Source organism: Rhineura floridana, chromosome 5 (genome assembly GCF_030035675.1).
Source record: "Rhineura floridana isolate rRhiFlo1 chromosome 5, rRhiFlo1.hap2, whole genome shotgun sequence".
Taxonomy (NCBI): domain Eukaryota; kingdom Metazoa; phylum Chordata; class Lepidosauria; order Squamata; family Rhineuridae; genus Rhineura; species Rhineura floridana.
In genome coordinates this window covers 97,642,351-97,662,866 of record NC_084484.1, presented here as the reverse complement: position 1 = coordinate 97,662,866, position 20,516 = coordinate 97,642,351, and the positions used below count along the sequence as shown (strand labels likewise).

Genomic DNA, 20,516 nt, shown 5'->3' with positions numbered 1-20,516 from the left:
GTTATCATAAACAAGCCACCTCACAATGGATGTATCCATATGTATCACAGACGATTAGGGCATGCTAGCTTCGCAACCCTGCAACACATGCCCAAACACAGCACTGATGTAAGTTTCAAAAGCTGTGCAAATTATGTGGACTGAGATATCTGCAAAGAACCCAAATCAGTAATAGCACCCATACAGAAAAGATGTGATATAAAGGTTTCAAGAAAGTTCGAATTACTTCATATGGATTTAGCGGGTCCATTCCGGAAATCCAAGGGTTTTATTTGCTACTCGTAGACACATACACTAGGTTTGGTTTCGTGTACCTGCTTAAGAACAAAGCGGAAGCAGGAGTAAACATAAAACACTTCATAAAGTGGGTTGGAAATAAATTCGATGCAAAAGTGACACAACTGTACTCAGACCGTGGAGGTGAGTTTCTATCTGAAGGGCTGCAAAATTTCTTAAAGGCAGAAGGGGTAAAACATACCCTAACAGCTCCTTTTTCGCCCTTCCAGAACGGTTTGGCAGAACGCCGTAATAGATATTTGCAGGATATGTCACGTTCCATGTTATATGATTCCTCGTTGCCCTCAATATTTTGGGGAGAAAGCCTCACGTACGCTAATTACGTGCAAAAAAGGTTATTTGCGAGCACAGTGCAATGCACACCCTATGAAAAGCTAAATGGCTGCAAGTTGAAATTAAATCACATATGCACATTTGGAACACCCTGTTGGGCAAACATCCCTAAAGCCCAAAGGAAAGGAAAACTAGCCCCTAGGGCACTAAAAGGGCACATCATAGGATATCAAAGTGCAGCGTATAGAGTGTGGGTACCAAGTAAACAACGGGTTATATTAAGCAGGAATGTATATGCTAATGACAAAGCATGGGAAACTAACAAAAACAACGTTATGGTTGACTTGGGAGGTGAAGCGTCCCAGGAAGATACAGCAACAGTAAAACCACTCCTTGAAGTAGGGGGATTAAGCCAACCTGCAGTAATTAAGCAGGAAAATACTGAGGCTGACCCCACAGTTAGCAGCAGAGAAAAGAGCGCCTCAGAGGCTGACATAAACACACAGCAGGAAACCCTAAATATAGAACACCGCAGATCTCAGAGAACTAACTTGGGTAAACCACCTGATAGGTTCACAGTGTCTGTGGTGACTTCAACAGACCATGGGGCAGACCCTGCCACTTATGATGAAATGAAAGAACTACCAAACACAGAGAAAGAGAAATGGCATTTGGCCATGCAAGAAGAAATAAACGCCATGATGAGAAATAGAACATGGATAATGGAAACACTCCCACCTGGTAAAAGGGCCATAGGGTGCAAATGGGTATATAAAGTAAAAAGAACCAGTACAGGTGAAGTACTCAAATATAGAGCACGTTTGGTAGCGAAAGGGTTCTTACAAAAATACGGTGAAGACTATGACACTGTCTTTGCACCGGTGGTACGACATGAGATGGTTAGGTTAATCTTGAAAGAGGCTGCCATACAGCAGCAATTAGTGTTCCATTATGACATTAACACGGCGTTCTTGTACGGAGAACTGGCTGAAGTCATTTATATGGAACAACCCAAAGGATTTGATGACAACACAGGGCGCGTATGTAGACTAAACAGATCGCTATATGGTTTGAAACAAAGTGCGAAATGTTGGAACACAAAACTGAACCATGTACTACAAGAAATGGGGTTCAAACAAGGAACAGCTGACCCATGTTTGTATGTGAAAAGGGAAGGTAGTACATGTCATGACCCCCAGACCCTCAAGGTACTGGGTTCATGCATCAGACTCAGACCCCCACCCTTAGGGAAATGAGACTGGAACCAAAAAGCTATTACTTCACCCTTGCCAAGGCTGTGTACGCTCACAACAACCCTGCAAGGTAGAAGGTAGGCTGCCACCACCCCTGTATACTGGTCCACTCAGAGCCAGGGGATCTCTGAGCCCAGAAGATATATAAAACCAAGGTCCTAAAAGGCAAGAGTCACAGTTACACTCCTTGCCAGGCACCTCTGGTTTAACACTTAAAATCCAAGCCTTTAACTTCTTAACCCTCTTTGGTAGTTAGTGACTGAGATTGGTCAAGGTACTGAATCCAGAACCACCCCTTCTCTCAATTGAACACACCAGGTTAAATAGAAGTAGCTTTATTAAGATATATAAGTGCACATAACATATAGCAGCAAGTAATCCTTTAAGACCATTCACCCAACAGGGGTTTAGGTTCTTACAAGAGAATTCATACACACAACAAGAAAATAACAAACTAACTCACCTAACTACTTACACACGAGGTAGTTGGTTGCGTGGCACCTCTCCTAAGGGAGATGGATGTTCAACATAAAGCAATGGAACCAGACATAGGTTGCCTTCCCATAAGCAACCCCTGGAACCAAAAGGCAGAAAGGTTTGGAACTCTGGTGCCAGTCAGCATAGGCAGAGAACAGAGAACAAAGGCTATGGGTCTCTAGCCCTATACTTAAGGGAAAAGGATCCTAACGGTCCAAAATTAATTGACCAATCAGGAATTGGCTGATGTAACTTTCTTCTCGATGTTTCTCACATTTTCGCGCCTTCAGGCCCCCCTCCCAACTGTGTTTTCCAACTGTACAGGCCAAGGATGACCTTGGGTACCAGGCACTTGCTAATCAGCAAAGATAAACAGGTGCAGCTTGTTAAGGCTTCTCTAACCATCTTCAGCTGGGAAGTGAAACTCAAATTTGCAAATTGGCAAAGGCTTGTCTTTTCTAACTGTAACCGTCTCCCAGAGTCCCTTACTGGAGCCAAAGTATTGCTATTAGATTTTTAATAACTCATGACCACTACAGGTTCATGACAGTACACTCACCTATTGTTTGGTATTCGTAGATGACATTCTATATGTATGTGCAAATGAAAAACAAGAGGCTACATTTGGCGACCAATTGGAACGCCACGTTGAAATTAAACGCCTAGGACCAGTAGCACAATACCTAGGCACGGAGATCTGTAGACAAGCTGATGGCAGTTGCTCTCTCCATCAAGAGCAAAAAATTAGACAACTGCTCAGCGAGCAAGGCATGAAAGATTGTAAGCCTGCTAAGACACCTATGGTTGTGGGGTTCCTGAAGGAAACACACAACGCCAATCCTATTGATTCACTAAAATATAGGCACATCATTGGCCAGCTCTTGTACCTTACCAATACAACTCGACCTGATATATGTAATGCCGTAAACCTCCTCAGTAGGAAGGTAGAATGTCCAACCCAACAGGAATGGACAGGAGTGAAACGAGTCTTAAGATACCTACAAGGCACAATGGGAAAATGGCTAACCCTGTCAGCAAAACAAGATGAGGGTTTCATCTGTTACACAGATGCAGACCACGCATCAGATCCCACTACTCGAAAGTCCACATCAGGTGTAGTCATTATGTATCACGGTTCCCCTGTGCAATGGCACAGTAAAAAACAAAGCATAGTAGCATTGTCGAGCACAGAAGCAGAATACACAAGCCTGTCACTAGCGTGCTCTGAACTGGATTGGTTTGAACAACTATGCAAAGATGCACAGTTGCCTGTACACAAACCATATACTGTATTTGAGGACAACCAGGCATGTATACAGCTCGCGCTGTCAGAAGCGCATACAAAACGGACTAAACATATTAGTGTCCGTTTTCATCACGTGCAGGACTGTGTTAAACGAGGACTGATCCGCCTACACTATTGTGAGACCAACAAAATGGTGGCGGACGTCTTTACAAAACCACTACCTGAGGAAAGGTTTGAACTGCTCATTAGCAAACTGGGAATGAGATGAACCTGTATAGTGTACCGTATATAATGCTATATGTAACTGTAGTAATGTAACCCTACGTAATATGTCAATATGTGTATTTGTGAATCAAAGTGGGGGACTGTTGGCAGAAGCATAGCCAGCAGTTCGCTTCACAAAGAGAGAAAGGAAAACACAAACAGATAGGAAGGGGTTAAACCGAGCCGAAGAAGAGCCCAGGAGCTAACAAGGCTCATATTGCAGCAATCACACAGCTGCTGCCTATATTCCTCAGATAGAGCTCAAGGGCTATAAAAATGGAGGGAACGGAAAGAAAAAGTGTGGGGGAATAAGGCTTGGTGTTGTGTTATATGTCCATTGCTGTACTACTGTCTCGTATTGACTGTCTGATAAGGAGCCAGTAAATATATCTTCAAACCTCGGAACGTTGTCTCTCATGTTTGCTCCGTATCCTACCAGCCGCTTCCAACATGTTCAGCTTGCGATCCACTACAATTCTAAGGTCCTTCTCACACGCACTACTGCTAAGCCGGGTATTTCACATCCTGCACCCGTGCATTTTGTTTTTGTGGCCTAAATGCAGAATCCTGCATTTGTCTTTATTGAATGCCATTTTATTAATCTCAGCCCAATTTTCTAGTCTATCCAGGTCCCTTTGGATTTTATTCCTGTCTTCCATTGTGTTAGCTATCCCTCCCAGTTTCGTATCATCCGCAAACTTCATAAGGCTTCCCTCCACCCCATCATCTAAGTCATTGATAAAAATGTTGAAGAGTATCGGCCCCAGGACAGAACCCTGTGGCACTCCACTCGAAACCTCCTTCCAGTCCGAAGCAGAGCCACCGACGACCACTCTTTGAGTACGGTTTTCCAACCAGTTGTGAATCCACCTGACAGTATTTCCATGTAGTCCACATTTGATGAGTTTGCTAATCAAAAGGTCGTGGGGGACTTTGTCAAACGCTTTGCTGAAATCTAGATAGATGACATCTACAGCATTTCCACCATCTACTAGGCTAGTGACCCGATCAAAAAAAGAGATGAGATTAGTTTGACAGGATTTTTTCTTGACAAACCCATGCTGGCTCCTACTAATCACAGCATTGTCATCTAGATAGTTGCCAATGGACTCTTTTATTATCCGTTCTAATATCTTTCCCGGTATTGAAGTCAGACTGACCGGCCTGTAATTCCCCGGATCCTCTTTTTTACCCTTTTTAAAGAGCAGGACGACGTTTGCCCGTCTCCAATCCTCTGGCACCTCTCCCATTCTCCAGGATTTCTCAAAGATGATGGCAAGAGGTTCCGAGAGTACATCTGCAAGTTCCTTCAATACTCGGGGATGCAGTTCATCAGGCCCTGGAGATTTGAACTCATTTAGGTTAACTAGGTATTTCCTGACTATCTCCTTATCAATCTCGAACTGCAATCCCAACCCCTTACTGAGATTGCTACCGATGCAAGGTTGCACACTGTTCCCTTTTTGGGAGAAAACGGAGGCAAAATAGGCGTTGAGCAGTTCTGCCTTTTCCTTGTTATCTGTCAACATTTTGCCATCCTCATTGAGCAGCAGTCCCACCGTTTCCTTGGTCTTTCTCTTGCTTCGAACATATCTGAAAAACCCCTTTTTGTTGTTCCTCGCTTCCCTCGCCAGCCTCAGCTCATTCTGGGTTTTAGCTTTCCTTACGCTATTCCTGCAAGTCCGAGCCACTCGTCGGTACTCTTCCTTGGTGATGCGTCCTTCCTTCCATTCTTTATACATGCTCTTTTTTACTTTTACCTCCTCCACCAGTCTTCCGTGTAGCCACATTGGCTTTTTCCGATGTCTTCCGTTTTTCTTCCTCTTTGGAATTGTTTGCGATTGCGCTTTTTGTAATACGTTCTTCATGAACTCCCACGCTTCTTGGGCTCCTTTTAGATGGGAAAGAGGAAAACAATGGTCTAAGGTTGACTTGCCCTTGACAAATCCCGCTTGCTCTTCTGCAATGACCTTATTCCCATAAGTCCATCGTTGTAATTTCCCTAACAGATATTTAGCGTATAGTTTTGCTGCAACATCGATAAGACTGACTGGTCTGAAGTTTTTCGGATCAGACTTGGAGCCCCTCTTGTGAACTGGGATCACAATACTGTCCGCCCAGCCCTTAGGTATAGAGCCAAACTGGTTGATAAAAGTAAAAAGCTTGGCGAACACAGGGGCCCACCAGTCTGGGGTGGCTTTAAATAATTCTGCCAGGATCATATCCTGGCCCGGGGCTTTCTTTGAAGGTAGAGAGTTAATCAATGGGGCCAATTCTCACAGGATCCCATTCCTTGCATGCCTGTAAGGCCATGGTGACTGTACTAAAATGGATATCAAGCATAGGTGACTCCAAGCCCCCGGCAAAAAGATCCATAAAATGAGAACACCAGTGGGCCGGAGTAATTTGGTTATCTGTGAACGAATAATCCCCATTAAATCCTCTCGAGATTATAGCCCCAAATCAAGCCGAGTTGCGATCGGCCAGTGCAAGGGCCAAATCCATCCATTGTTGATGCTCAAATCTTGTTTTTTTCCCCCGCAGTAAGTTTTTATAGGCCCTGCACAGAAAAATATATCGACAGAGATTTTCATTGGAATCAGCCCTTCTTAAAGATCTAATAGCGCCGGCTAGAGTCTTTTTAAATTGTGCACACTGACTGTCAAACCACCCATACCGCCTCCTTGGTGGGGGGCGAGAGGTAGACAGCAGTGGCCTCAAAGCCTCAGTGAGGGACCCGTAGGGACCAAGAGGATCTATAGAACCCAGCAGTTGATCTCGGCAAATAAGTAGGGCCAGAGAATAGAGAAGGGCAATCAGATCATCTTGTAACCTCCCATCCCAGCGTATCCTCCTCGTCGACCCACATAGGGTGAGATTTTCCATGGGGATGCCACTGGGAGTTGGGGGGATATTGGGATAGCTAGGAGGGAACAAATGGGCATATAGTCGCTCTCTGGCCTAGCTAAAACAGTAAAATCCACAAGGTGTTTCCTTAAGGCCGGTGAAAGAAACATAAAGTCGATAACGCTCCACCCTCTGGGCCCGTAGAATGTAAATGAATCCGCAAACGGATTATTTGTAGACCCATTGCAAATGGATAGCTGGTATTTGACAAGGAGAGCAAAAAGCGAACAGCCCGCTGTTGTTATTATTGGGTCTCGTGATGACCTGGGGCGACAAAAGGACAGATCCTCCAGAGATAAACCCATTTTCTCCCCTATAGCCGAATTATTCACACCCAGCCTTGCATTAAAGTCCCCAGTCAAAAGAATAAGGGGATCGCAGACTGCCTGAAATATGTGGCTGAGAACCAAATCCAGCTCTGACCAAAATGCCATTGCCTTTTGCCTGTTCTTAGCAGGAGGGGCATAAATATTTAAAAGAAATAGATTTAAGTTCGACGGCCAAACAACCTGGATTACCAAAATGTTATTGGTAGCCGGGGTCGGGAATTGGGTGGCAGATAAATTTAGATCTAAAGAGATCAAAGTGGCCAAGCCCCCCTGTGGCCTTCCGCCCTTAGTCGAAGGGACCGCCGGGAGAGAAAAGGACTTGTATCCAGGTAAGGAAGGACAGAGTGAGGAGGTGGCCCAGTTTTCTTGAATACATAGTATTTGATGGTGATCGTAAAATTCTCTAAAAGAGCTATCTGACAACTTATTAAGCCAGCCCGCAATGTTCCATGAAATGACATTAAGGGGAGGCTGGTTTAACATCGGCCGTTGAGTGGGCCTTCATGAAGAAGGCAAAGTTTGCAGACCGTTCCGGGAGGAAGACGTTTCTTGAGTGTCTTCAAGACAGACGAGTGCGTCATCTTTACATTCTGGTCTGCTAACATTAGAAATGGTAAATGCAGAGTAAGATATCGGTGGCATGGGGAGGCATTTCGATGGCGAAGCTAGTTCTGGCTTGTCCAGAAATCTTAAATCTGTCCAAGAGGGATTAGTATGCGTATTCAAATACTCCCTCCTGGACGTTGAAAACTTAACTTGTGGAGGCTGGTGGAGAGTTATAGTAGGAGAATCCTTAAGTGCCGTCGAGCTGCAAATGACATGGGAGGAACCTCCTGCCCCCGTCACTACCTGAGGTTCCGAGGTCGTATACAAGGGAACCTCCATTTGCAGCATCTTAGATTGTAGACGGTGATTAAGTGACTGTAGCCTAGAGACAATGTCCCATTGCGCAGGAGCAGGTAAAGACTCAAAATTCATAAACAGCTCCCTTTCTTCCTCTATAAAAAATGACTTGTCTTCGGCCAACTGTCTGTCCTCCTGGCCAGTAAAAGAACTGAAATGGATGGGTGACTTTGGGGGAATAAGCAGTGGAGATGGCAGTCCTGTTTCCGAAGAGCTCATTGAGGGGCTGGGAAGATATCCTGGAGAGGGTTGAAGGGAGATGGGGTAACCAGCTTGAGAACACATCAATCGAGAACTATGAGTAACAGCAGGAGAGTCCTTAGACGGAGATGGGGTCAGTTTGAGAACCGCTTCCTCAGCAGCACAAAAGCATGAAGGGACCTTCCGGACAGGAATTAGAGGGTATGGGGCAACGTTGTTTTGAAAATGTCTTTGAAGGTAGATACCCTTGGCAGACATTACGTGCTTGTTCAAGTGTAGTAAACGAAGTGCGTCCGGGTCTCTGAAAGTAAGCAAGACCCTCGGTTGCTCACAGGTGTCAATCAAATATTCAACATTACAGATGTCGGCCTCCTTTATCAGTCTCAAAGGTATAGCATGGAGGAGGGCAAGGATCGAGCGCTTCCGATAAAGTAGAGGGTCTCTGATTTTAATCCTAGGACAGTTCAATAAGACAATTTTATTCCGGCTATATATTAAATTCCAGTTCTTCTTTTGACTTTGAGCGATAGCGGGAACAGGAGCCCACGGTGGATGTATCGAGGTCCTCTGGCATGATGTTGTGTGAGGCTCCTTTGATTGACTTAAAGTTGTAGAGGGCCCTACAGGTGAAGAAGCTCCCTCATGTTGGTTCGATTGTATAGAGGGGCGTCCCAGGGGCAAGGCGTCGGCTCTTTGAGGGCATCTTGATTTTAAAAGCGAGTCCAGTATTTTGAACAGTTTGGTAAAGTTCATCTTCTGAGGCTTTGGCTGTTTGTAGTTCTTAACGTTTTTCATTTTCCTTCCTGGCGCTAAGGTTCTCAGCTTAGGTCAACATTTACGTGGTCCCCGGGCAGCCTGATTAACTTTAGAGTGCGAAGTCAGAGGGTTGTTTCAGACATCTGTCAATGGGATATACAGTTTTTTAAATTCCTCCGTCAAAGTAATAAGAAGGCTGTTGGCCTCCATTATGAAATTTTTAATACATGAAATTTCCCACAAGGTTGATGACAGAATGGAGTCCAGCTGGTAGAAATTCTGGCAACAAGGCTCGATCTGAGGGCTGTCCAACAAATATTGATCAAAAGGCCTATGCAATGGCTTGGGAGGCAACAAAGGCGGGGGCCCAATGTTATTAGATGTTGGTAAAACGCTGGTTAAGGGCTCACCGGACAAAGAAAGGGCTTGTTCTAATTCCTGGGCCAAAGACCCTGGAGCCTGAAGACCTGTATCCAGTATAAGATTGCCCTTCAGGTCAATAGACCAGTCTAAGGTCTCCTTATCTACTGACGGAGAAACAGAGCTGGGGTAGTAAGCCCTTAAGGGAGGTTTATCTTTTTCAGTCGGGTTGGACTTCTCCAGTGGGGTTAAAGGCATAGGTTCTTTTCCTTTCTTATTCCTAACCCTTTCCTTCTGGGAAAAAAAGGAGGTGATTTTAGGTTGGTTAGAAGACTTTATTATCTCCTCAGATAGAGAGAGTTCCAGATCTCTGTGCATTTGCCTCATAAGAACCATTGTAACTGTAATCCGGCTTTGAGAGACTAAAGGCAGTAGATCAATAAAGTCCGTAAAATCCTGGAAGTAAAATAAATTAAAAACAGAGCTAAAAACTCTGCTCAAAAAATGTTAATGAACTATTTCCCAGAGGCAGCACCTGCTTTATGCGTCATCCTTATCTGGTGACACAATATAATTTTCAAGCTGCCCAGTATAAATATCACGTGGGAGTCTTCCATCTCTCCTAAAACAATCAGAGAAGAAAAAAATAGTAAGATAATAGGACAGGATGCGGGACGCAACCAGACTGACCTTCAACCAAGCTGTCATGACATAAAGGTAATTTTTTTTAACAATTTAAAATGAATAAGGAAAAAGGTGACTGGAATCCTTATCTTGAAAACGCCGAAGGACAGAGAGGTAAGATGAAGTGTGCGGCCATTTTTTCTCCATCCTTACACCCCCCCCTTTGCTATATTACCCTTTCCTAGCTCAGTTTTCTTCCGCAGGTCAACATTGGCACCCCAAACCTAAATATTTGATGTGAAATGGTAAAATAATTCTAGATGAGTTAGAGTTGAGCTACATAAACAAGAGTCACAGCGTATGTAGCTCTTGCTGCACTTCTATCACTTCAAAATGGGGAGGGTCTGAAAAGGTGTAGTGGTTAAGAGGTGCTGGACTACAGCCTGGGAGACCAGGGTTTGAATCCCCACATAGCCATGAAGCTCACTGGGTGACCTTGGGCCAGTCACTGCCTCTCAGCCTCATGAAAACCCTATTCGTAGGGTTGCCATAAGTCGGAATCGACTTGAAGGCAGTACGTTTACTTTACTTAAAAAAATAAGGCGGCATATGAATGAGAGAAAAAACACAGGTCATGGACGTGCAGTCATTAGAGAGCTAAGCTAGGCTGCGAGTCAGTCAAGTGCATAATCACACACCCAGTTCCTGCATTTATTTAATGTGTGAGATGTACCATAATTGAGTGGCTGAAAAAATGAACAGTCCTTAAACTTCTGGGTATCAGCTTCTGCTAAACTATTTGGATGGTGAAATAAATAGCTTTTGTTGTGTGGTTTATTAAACAACTTTGGAAACATTTTTGCTGTGTCACAAGAGTCTGTGATGATTTATAATATCTTTATAAATCTAAAGTTCCATTCTCTCTTGTTTCTGCAGCTATTATTTTTAAATGTAGTTTTTACTGTTTTCAGTCAAATAACAACTATCAACAAACCAAGCACACGTGTTCTATTTCTTTACATTACAAATGATGTAGATATTAGTCAAGTATAGTAAGAATATTTAAGGTCCATATATAGACTCTCAAATCTAGACTGTGCATTGCAGCTGGTTTGGGAGAAGGTTTCTCCAAAAAGCCTTGTGTCTTGCTGCTGGGATTGTAGCTATGGTTACAGTGCCATTAACCCTGGCTTATTGGCTCCTGGGGTAGTGGGGCCGTAGCATTTGTCTGCTAATGAGGGGACACATCATAATCTCCAGTGTTTGGACTGAAAGCTTGGAACAAAAAATAGTACATTCAAAATATTATTGCAAAACCTGTGTTAACTGACACATTTCTAGGTAAATATAAAATATTGGAGGATTTTTTTTATTTTTAAAATTTCCATTATTCCAGGACAATACAAAGCATGTTAGAATACATACATGGGGGATCAAAACTAGGGCTTCCAGTCTTTCTGATGTGAAATCTTGCCATTGACCCTTTGGAATTGATCCAGAATTTACTGACATCAGTAAGAGGGTTACACAAGTATCCCTTGTTTAAAGAATGCTTTAGAATCTTAAAGAGGCCATCTATTAACTCCTTTGGTGTTTTTGGATGATTTATAAGTATTGAGCAATTTGTATTTTTGCCTATAGAAAATTGTGCTCATGAAGCACAGGCCTGGGAATTTGCACAGCTACATTTATTCCTTTTTGAATTTCCAAGTTATTCTGTTTCATGTCAAAGAAAGAAGAAAAACTCATTTGCTGCAGCACTTCCACTGAATTTGGAAATCTATTAAATATAGATCTTGTGTTTTCTTGAAAAAAAGGAGCCAGTGGTGATGCAACAGGATTCAATCTTGAGGAACTGAATACTATGGGCTGAAAACTGAGATGAAACTGGGGGTGGGCGAATGTCATCACAGGGTTTGAGGGCTTGTTAGAGGCAAAGTGGAATCTGTATGATTTGAATCTGCATGAGTCAAAAAGCACTTTGTGATGCCTTGGCAATACCAGAATTTTTTTTAAAAAAATCTGCAAACAGCTGCTGAAAGCAAAAGTAATGTCTCTAAGCTTGCTCTAACACCATAATGGCAGGGTAGTGTGATGGAGGAAAGGAGAGCAAAAGCCAGAGTGAGGAGAGAGCCGAGGAGAGCTCTGTCATGACAGATAGGTCAAACTTGTAATCAGAGGGAATGATTTTTACCTGCAAAGTGAATTCCTTTTAGTTCTTTCCACTACAAGTCCTGCCTTAGCTATGCACTTAGCATAGCCTTGATCAGCTTAGTTAGTAGCACCCACACAATTCCTAGCCTGTAAATTGAATAACAGTTACCTACAGCACAGGGTAGATTTTATCCTATTCCATTAGCGATGTACATGTGCATTAGTTGGCTGCTGCATGTGTGTTTGTTGCCCATGGGGAAAACCCCGTTGAGAAATGACTTGTGCACAATCACAGTCACATAAAAGCCCCAATTATTTGTCTAATTTGGCTGTGTGTGCATAGTCCTAGCTCCTGAATGTTTTATTAATTAATTCTGGAGAAACCTGCAGAGAGTACCATATATACACTCTGTACTTACGCTAATAGGGATAAGTCATACAGCAGGGGTGGCTAACTGATGGCTCTCTAGATATTGCTGTACAACTCCCAATATCCCAGACCATTGGCTGTGCTGATTGAGGCTGATAGGAGTTGGAGTCCAATAACATATGGAGGGTCTCATGTCCCCCATCCCACAGGAGTCTACTTCTGTGCCCTTAGTTAGAGGATAGGGTGTGTTTCAAGCCACATGACACAGCCACTGTTTAGGGTCTGGTCAGTGCCCAGATGGGAGACCATCTGAGAATCCCATGTATGCTACCTTGCGTTCAATGATGGAAGAAATGTGGGATATAAGCATACTTAATAAGAGTTGAATTTTTAAAATGTGGCATAATATAATCACTGGAACAAGAGGCTATCTTTTTAGCACATCTAAAGTTAGTTAAGAAGGAACAGGGAAAAGCATTTTATTGAACGTAGCCCAATGATCGACAAGTACTAGAGGCAAATATTCTGCCTGTTCATGTCTGGTTGGTAAACATTTGGGATATAGCTGACATAATGAAATTATCTTACATGATCAAATGTAGAGATTGTTCAGTTAGCTGTTTAGCTTAATTGAATAGCTAGATTGTTCTTATGACCACTAATCTCCACTGGCTCCTGAAAATGGTTCCCCAGAAAATCTAGTAGTTGTTGACCAAGGTTATAAAAATAATATTGGTGTGTTATGTTTATAGATTTCTCCTCCTCCTCTGAAAACCATTAGAGTGATCCTGCCAACAAGTCTCTCAGTTCAGACCCAGAACCTGAAATAATCCTGAAGATTTAGTAATAGCCTTTCCACATGACCCCCTGGGTAAATCAGGATTTGCAAACGTGGTTATTAGTTTGGAACTAGCCATCCCTTGCATACTTAAATACTGCTTCTCCAGCCACCATATGTGAGATGGAGCCCTGCTTTCTGTTATCCTATTAGAGTGGTGTTCTATACTCATGCAGGAAGCTGGCAAACAATTATATTTTGTAGCTTATAACTGGGGGAGGAAGCTATGGTGTTACAGATGTTGTTGGATTACAACTCCCATCATCCCTGACCATTGGCCATGCTGGCTGGGGCTGATGGGTATCTAACATCTGGAAGGCCACAGGTTCCCCATCTCTGGCTTATAATATTTTATTTCATAGGTTTGCTGTGGAGATTGCCAGGGAAACATGTCTTTTAAAAGCATGCACACACATACAAATTTGTAATTCAATTAGAATCCTAAAATCTGCATCTGTGTCATTGACTGTTCATGTAGGAATATATGTGTTTGAAAATAAGAGCTGGCTTGCAGTGCATGAATATCACTTGATTTCTCCTTACAATTCCTGCATGCATGTTCAGATGTACATTAATCAAGTAATGAACATGCAACATCAAGGGATGATTGCATCTGTGGGTGGGCCACATGACACCACAGATGTAACTTGCATTTTGCCTCACTCCACCACAAACCCAATACTTTTTTGGAGTCGATTCATATCCTTACTTGCTAGTCATCAAGCAAGAAATAAAGTAATGTGCTACATGCGTGTGTGAATCAGGTCATAGGCTCACTGAATCAGACCAGTAAATGCAAAATGATGTGAGAGAGGAGGAGCCTCATCTGCTACCTCTTGGAAAAGAATGATGATGATGTTTTAGAGACAGAAGATCTCTAGAACACAGTAATACTGTTAATCAAACACTGAATGACAAACTCAGGTTGTTCATCTATGGTACATAAACATTTAAAGGATAGGTCGATTTCCCTCTGTAACATTGTCCCCCCTCCACTTTCCTGAAATGACGTCAGCTTTATTGCTAATAAGCACATTAGAATAGATCTGGAAGGATATAAACAGACTGTAGGTATTGAGCTAACCACCACAGTGGCTAAAGGAAGCTGCTGCAGCGTGAGTGGACAAGATGAAAGGGAGTGGCAGTGGTGCACCAGAGGTTGGAGTGAGTTCAAATCCTGCCATAGCTGGTCTTGCATTCTTTGTCCTCTGGGTAGAGGACATGCTTTGCATGAAACAGGTGCCTGGTTCAATCCCTCCCACCTGAAGTTAAAAAGAATATTGTAGAAGTGACACTGAAAAGCTGCTAACATTTAGTGTAGACACCACTGGCAGCTTCTTGTGTTATGTTCTTATGAAACAGACAAAGTGTACTGTTGTTGGTATACTGCTGTCCACTGATGTCAGTAGGGTTGCAGCAATTTACCCAACTCAAAATTTGACCCTAAATCTTTCATGCCCTGGAGAGCCCCATATCAAATTTGGCCCAGTTCATGTAACATCTGCATCCTGCTTCAGTATGGCATACCATATTTAGTGCACATATTTTCATACTTGCTGCAACTGCCATACAGCCATTAGCCAACTGAATTTTTTAAAAAAATCTTGTAGCTGCATATCGTCAAGAAATACAGCATTGTTTTAGGACGTCTTATCTCATAGCTCCCAAATATCCTGTTTCTTCAGACTGCAGTAGCCAGGACCAATAGAAACCTCTTCCTGCCACTGGCTGACTTCATTTCCCAGAATTAGCACAAATCTTCCCACTCTAAACAACTTCATCAAAACTTCTTTCTGGTCAGAGTAAAGCAAAAATTATCATTGGCAATTATTGGCAATCAATAAGCTAGATCACATTATGGTGACCACTATTAAGGTAAGAAAGGGAATGACTTTTTATTGGACTACTTTCAGGTTTTTATGATTATTATTTCCTTTCTAAACACCAATAAGGTAGAATTGTGTAACACCTCCTCAACCACAATAGACAAGAAGATTTCCTTTGTACTGCCTAGTAAATTTCGTTTTTGCTACTGCCTGCCCACAAGTCTTAAATACTTGAAACTCAGAAAAGCTGGGTTGTGGTTTTTTTAAATTCACCATTCAGTGCTCTGGGTTATACTTGCAAAGCCCTTTGGGAAGTCCTTCTGAATTGTCTTGTTGCCATCACTTTTTAAACAAATTTGGATATGTATCTGAATTAGACCCTGGACGGCAGTAAGTGGTGGTGGTGGGAGTAATTACTGAGAGTTTAAATGACACATTTTGGGATTGTTTTGAACATTTTCCTTTTTCATAGGGAAACAAATATATTTAAATAGAAATAAGTTTTACTACCATTTGGATATTGATGAATTTGTTTTATAGACATTTTATCTAATATTCAAGAACTTTGTCAAATGTCATTAAAACTATGGTAGTAATTGAATTGTTTATTCCCAGTCCCAGGTAAGTAGGGGCCAGGGCTGCAGCCGTAATTTAAATTGGCGCTTGGTTTCACAGTAATGACTGCTTTACTCAATTTGTTAATCTTTATCGAACATTTTGAATTCCCAATTACTAAAAATTCTTTCATGAAGATAATGTTAATTGTATGGTTTGAAACAACTTTTCTTCTCTCTCTTGTAGCTAGGGATGTTTTCATGATTTTCCCAGAGATTGGAAGTAATTTGTTTGGAAAAACAAATTACTTGTAATTTATTACAAGTCTCTGAGGAATGGGTAATTTCTTTATGTTATGATTTAAATAGAATAAGGAGTAATTGTAATGTTTCCAGTGTTACTCTTGGGTGTTACTTGGGGGGGGGATCAGGGAAAACATTCTACTTCTCTGATTTGTGGATAAAAATCACGTGCTTCTATGCACTTTCTGGGTGTTCAGGAGGGAATGAGGGAAGAGGTGGAGAGCGACACAGGGGTGGAGTGGAGAAAAATGGTTAAAAATGGACAGTGCTGGAATGGAGGGAAAAAGGAGCTGGGGGGCAAGGAGGCAGCAGCAGAATGGACATGAAGAACTGTGAAGTTGAGATGACTATGTGTGTGTGTAAATACTGTGTTTGTACTTAGTGCAAGGGACTAGCCCTCCCTGGCTACTTTGCTGTATTTGCAGTTTTAACTTTTTTGCACCCCAAGGGAAAATGTTTGCTTTGTGGCAGGGCAGGATCTGGGGGCTGGTTGAGTGAGAGAGACTATGCTTGCTGGCTGAGAGAGAGTGGGGGAAGGGGTTGCACGTGGTTTGGCGTGCAAAGCTCTGAGCGGTGACCTCTGCCTCTGCCTCCCTCCCCACCTCACCAGAGGAAACGAGAGACCACCACTGCTAGCTGGCTGCCCAGAGATAGCAGGGCTGCTGAGAGAGCAAGGAGCAGAGCCAAAAGCCTCCTCACAGCCGTGCCTTCAGGGTGAATGAGGGGCAGGCAGAAGTTGCAGCAGCAAGCAGCCAGACTCCTAAAGAGCTGCTGCTCCAGTTTTCTTTCCTGAACTTCCTTTCTTTCTAACAACCAGAAAGGTATTCCCTGGAAGTTCTTTTGTGCAAATTAAAAAATCCCGCTCTCTGTGGCAAATGCAGAGTTCCAAACTGGCACTTGTTAAAAATCATTGTATGATTGTATGTACTTATAGTACAATATATACAAGTCTACTCAGAAGTAAGTCTTTTTATGTTTAATGGAGCTTACTCCCAGGTAAATCAAATTGGGTGTAGGATTGTACTAATTAGGCAAGGTAAAGACTGGTTGAAGCCTTGAAGCTGTACTAATTTGCGGGGGTGGGGGGAGAAAAATATGACACTTTATAGTTCAAAGATGCATCAAGCTGGTTAAGGCAAGTAAAATTTGATTCCTATAATAGAAGGACTAACCTGCAATCCAAATAGGGTTGCCAGGTTCTTGGCCTGAGACTGATCCTGTATCTTTAGGAGAAGAGAAAGTCAGCCAAGTGCAGGTGTTCTTGCAACTCTGTAATGGGAAACACCACAAGGTGGAATTCTCCCTTCCCCCTCCACAACTTTTAAAGATACAGAAGACCTCTTGGTTGCCAGACCCAGCCTGCAAGAGGTCTTCTGTATCTTTAAAAGTTGTGCAGGGGGAAGGGAGAATTCCAAGATGGTTTTTCCCATTACAGTGTTGCAAGAACACCTGCACTTGGCTGACTTTTTCTTCTTCTAAAGATACAGGATCAGTCTCAGGCCCTGAACCTGGCAACCCTATATGTTGCTATTTATCAAGGCTTTGTGTGTGTGTGTGTTTTATGACTACTGTCTCATAACTTTGTTTTGGAAAAGAGGAGTAGTGGTGGTCAATAATCAAAATGAAAAAGAAAAAGGGGGGTTCAAAACCCAAAATGACAATTTTGACCATGATTTTATACCTATAGGGTGGGATTCTGCAGAAAACGAGACCCGCTAAGTGGTCAGACCAGTATATTTGATAAGTTAATGCCTTTAACCAAGTCTGTTTAGTGATCGGCTTTGTTGTTACGCTTGGGCCAGAGTGTTCCATAGAAACTACTAGCTGAAAATTCTGGAAGGTGAGCTGAAGGGGAGGGCAGGCCATCTCCTCTTCTCCAGCTGGAAGTGATGAGTGTTAGAGAACAAAAGAGCTAGGAACATTCTGGGTTTTTGAAACATTGAGCTGGAAAGACAGAGAAGCCTGATATTATTATTATTATTTATTATTATTTATTAAATTTATTAGTCGCCCATCTGGCTGGTTGTCCAGCCACTCTGGGCGACGTACAAGATAAAACAATACATTAAAACATTACAATTTAAAACCATAATCAGTAAAAAACCTAACCCACCCCAAAAGCCTGCCTGAAGAGCCAGGTCTTCAAGGCCCGGCGGAAGCTTATCACAGAAGGGGCATGATACTGCTCTCTGTGAGAATCTAGTGCTAATGCATTGGGAAGGCAATGGGTGTCAAGGGCCAGTTAAAGATCACCCCCACAGTGAGTGGCTCAGGGGTTATGTGCCCTGCTATCTGTGCAACTGTAGGCAAGTTGCATAGTCCCAAGGAGCCTAGGTGCCCCCCGGTTGGCAGTTGCAGACAAGGAAGGGGTTGGCTTGTGCAGCTGTGGGAAGCTGAGCAGGCCCTAGACAGCTGGGGAGGCCTAGGCTCAGAGGGAGGCAATGGTAAACCCCCTCTGAATACCGCTTACCATGGAACCCCTGCAATAATGCTTAGGATACATGAAACTGACCATGGAGGAGGAAAGCTGAAGTGGGGAGGGGAGGATGGACGGGGGGGAGGAGAAGAGGAAGAGAGGGCAAGGGAGAGGAGAAGAGAGCTGGAGGAAAGGGAAAGGAGTGAGGGAGGAGAGAGGGGGAAGGAGGGCAGATTTGATCATTTGCATGCTTATTGAGTTCAGTGGGATTTACTCCTGTGGAATCATGCTTAGGATAGGTGAAACTGACCTGGGGGAGGGAAGAGGAAGAGGAGGAAGGTTAGGGGAAGGGGGGGAGGGAACAGGAGGAGATTGGGTGTGTGGGCGCTGGGCAGAGGGAAAGACCTTTCCTTTCCAAAAGGAAAAACACTGTTAACAGTATCATTATTTTTCAGGTTATCCCCACCCTTTTATTCTACAGCAGACACATGTAGTCTTCTACCCAAATTTAAACGAAAACTGTCACTGGACGCATTCACCCCAACCTTTATTCCACTTTAAACAGTCATGACTTCCCCCAAAGAATCCTGGGAAGTGTAGCTTGTGAAGGGCGCTGAGAGTTGTTAGGAGATGCCCTATTCTCCTCACAGAGCTACAATCCACAGAAGAGGGGCTGACTATTAAACCACTCTGGCCACTGGAGCTCTGTCAGGGGAACAAGAGTCTCCTAACAACTCCCTGCTGAATTCTTGCTCCAAATCACCCCTTTTAAACATGGTTTTGTCAGAATGAAACAGATGGTTGGGTTTTCTTAGATACATTTGAATGTAATATGTAATTCAGGGGTGTGGAATCTTTGAGCTTCCAGACTGGAGGCTGGAGACATTCAAGAAGCAGCTGGACAGCCATCTGTCGGGTATGCTTTAACTTGGATTCCTTCATTGAGCAGAGGGTTAGACTTGATGGCCTTATAGTCCCTTTCCAACTCTAGTATTCTGCGATTCTGTGTTATTGAACTACAACTCCCATCAGCCCCAGCAAGCATGGCCAACCCTGATATAGTTGAACTTTCAAAGATTAAGTAAAAATTAAGACAATTTTATATATTGAAAGATGTCTAAGACTGCATTTCTTTCCTGAGAATAAGCCCCCCCCCCGAAGACAATGGGCCTTACTTCTGAGTAAACTTGTATAGAATTGCACTGAAGTCTACTAAAGTAGCCTACAACTCAGTTGCAAAGGCTGCAGTTTCCTGTCATCTTTCCTACCTTTTCTAATGCACAGAAATTATCTGCTATATTCCTAGCTGTATTATATACTCTTCTAATTCCAACTGGAAGCCTTTACCAAAACAAGAGACTGCATGTTTCTGTGACCGTTCTTGCAAAACTGATGCAGTGGCAAAGGCATTATATGTTGATCTTGGGCTTGACCATTAATAAGTGTAATGCAAGTTTGCTTCTAGGAAAGCAGGTAGTGGTGGGGTATGAAAGAAAGGTTGGACACAGACTTTCAGATCATATGCATTTTCTGTTATTCAACCTGCTGCATCACTGAGAGAAATAAAGCAGCCTCCTGCCACGGAGATAGGAAAGGTCAGAATGAGCCACTGGGCAGGTTGTGGTGCCACCAAAGTGCATTCTTGCATGCAGGTCTTTGGAGCATGAGCCTGGGCTCATTTGGGAGAATGGCTAGGCTATACATTTCATGAATAAATAAAATAAAAATACTTGCAGCTGAGCACTTTATTGGGGCTGGGAGGAGCATTGTTTGGCCAGAAAAGGAAACCAGCCATTGGCAGAAAGTTACAAGATGAGGTGGATGATAATGGTGATAATAGTGGTGATAATAACTTCTGTTATTATCATTTCAAGGCTGTGCTTAAGAACCGTGAGGCTCAAACTGCACATGGTTGCTGCCCTTTTTAAAAAGAGAAATGAAGGTGGTGGTGGTGGTGGTTGTCAGCTCTACACTGCATCAGCAGTGTCAGGGGGGGCTGGAAATTCCTGGGTCTTTGGCAGGGAAGCAAAGTCCTTAGCCGGCAGTCTGGCCATAAATCTGCCAGGTCTTAGGAGGAGGGAATCTGATAAGGGCCAGGCTTGTCGGAAGCGTACTTGCCAAGTCAGGAGTCCAGAAGCGAGGTCAGTAGAGGTCTGGGATCAAGT

General features: G+C 43.2%; 1 protein-coding gene across 26 annotated transcripts in view; it reads left to right on the top strand.

The window, feature by feature from the left end:
* B3GALT5 (beta-1,3-galactosyltransferase 5) overlaps positions 1-20,516 on the top strand; it is a 76,924-nt gene that overhangs the window by 32,929 nt on the left and 23,479 nt on the right. For 3 of the 26 annotated variants that reach the window (XM_061627632.1, XM_061627634.1, XM_061627630.1), the window contains exon 1: positions 14,985-15,127. The exons of 18 other annotated variants lie outside the window; for them this stretch is intronic. The gene's annotated coding sequence lies outside the window, so the exon portion shown is untranslated. Of the gene's footprint in view, positions 1-14,984; positions 15,128-15,388; positions 15,469-16,534; positions 16,757-20,516 lie in introns of those variants that run through there. 5 more of the 26 variants (XM_061627637.1, XM_061627635.1, XM_061627631.1 and 2 more) reach the window with 3 other exon arrangements.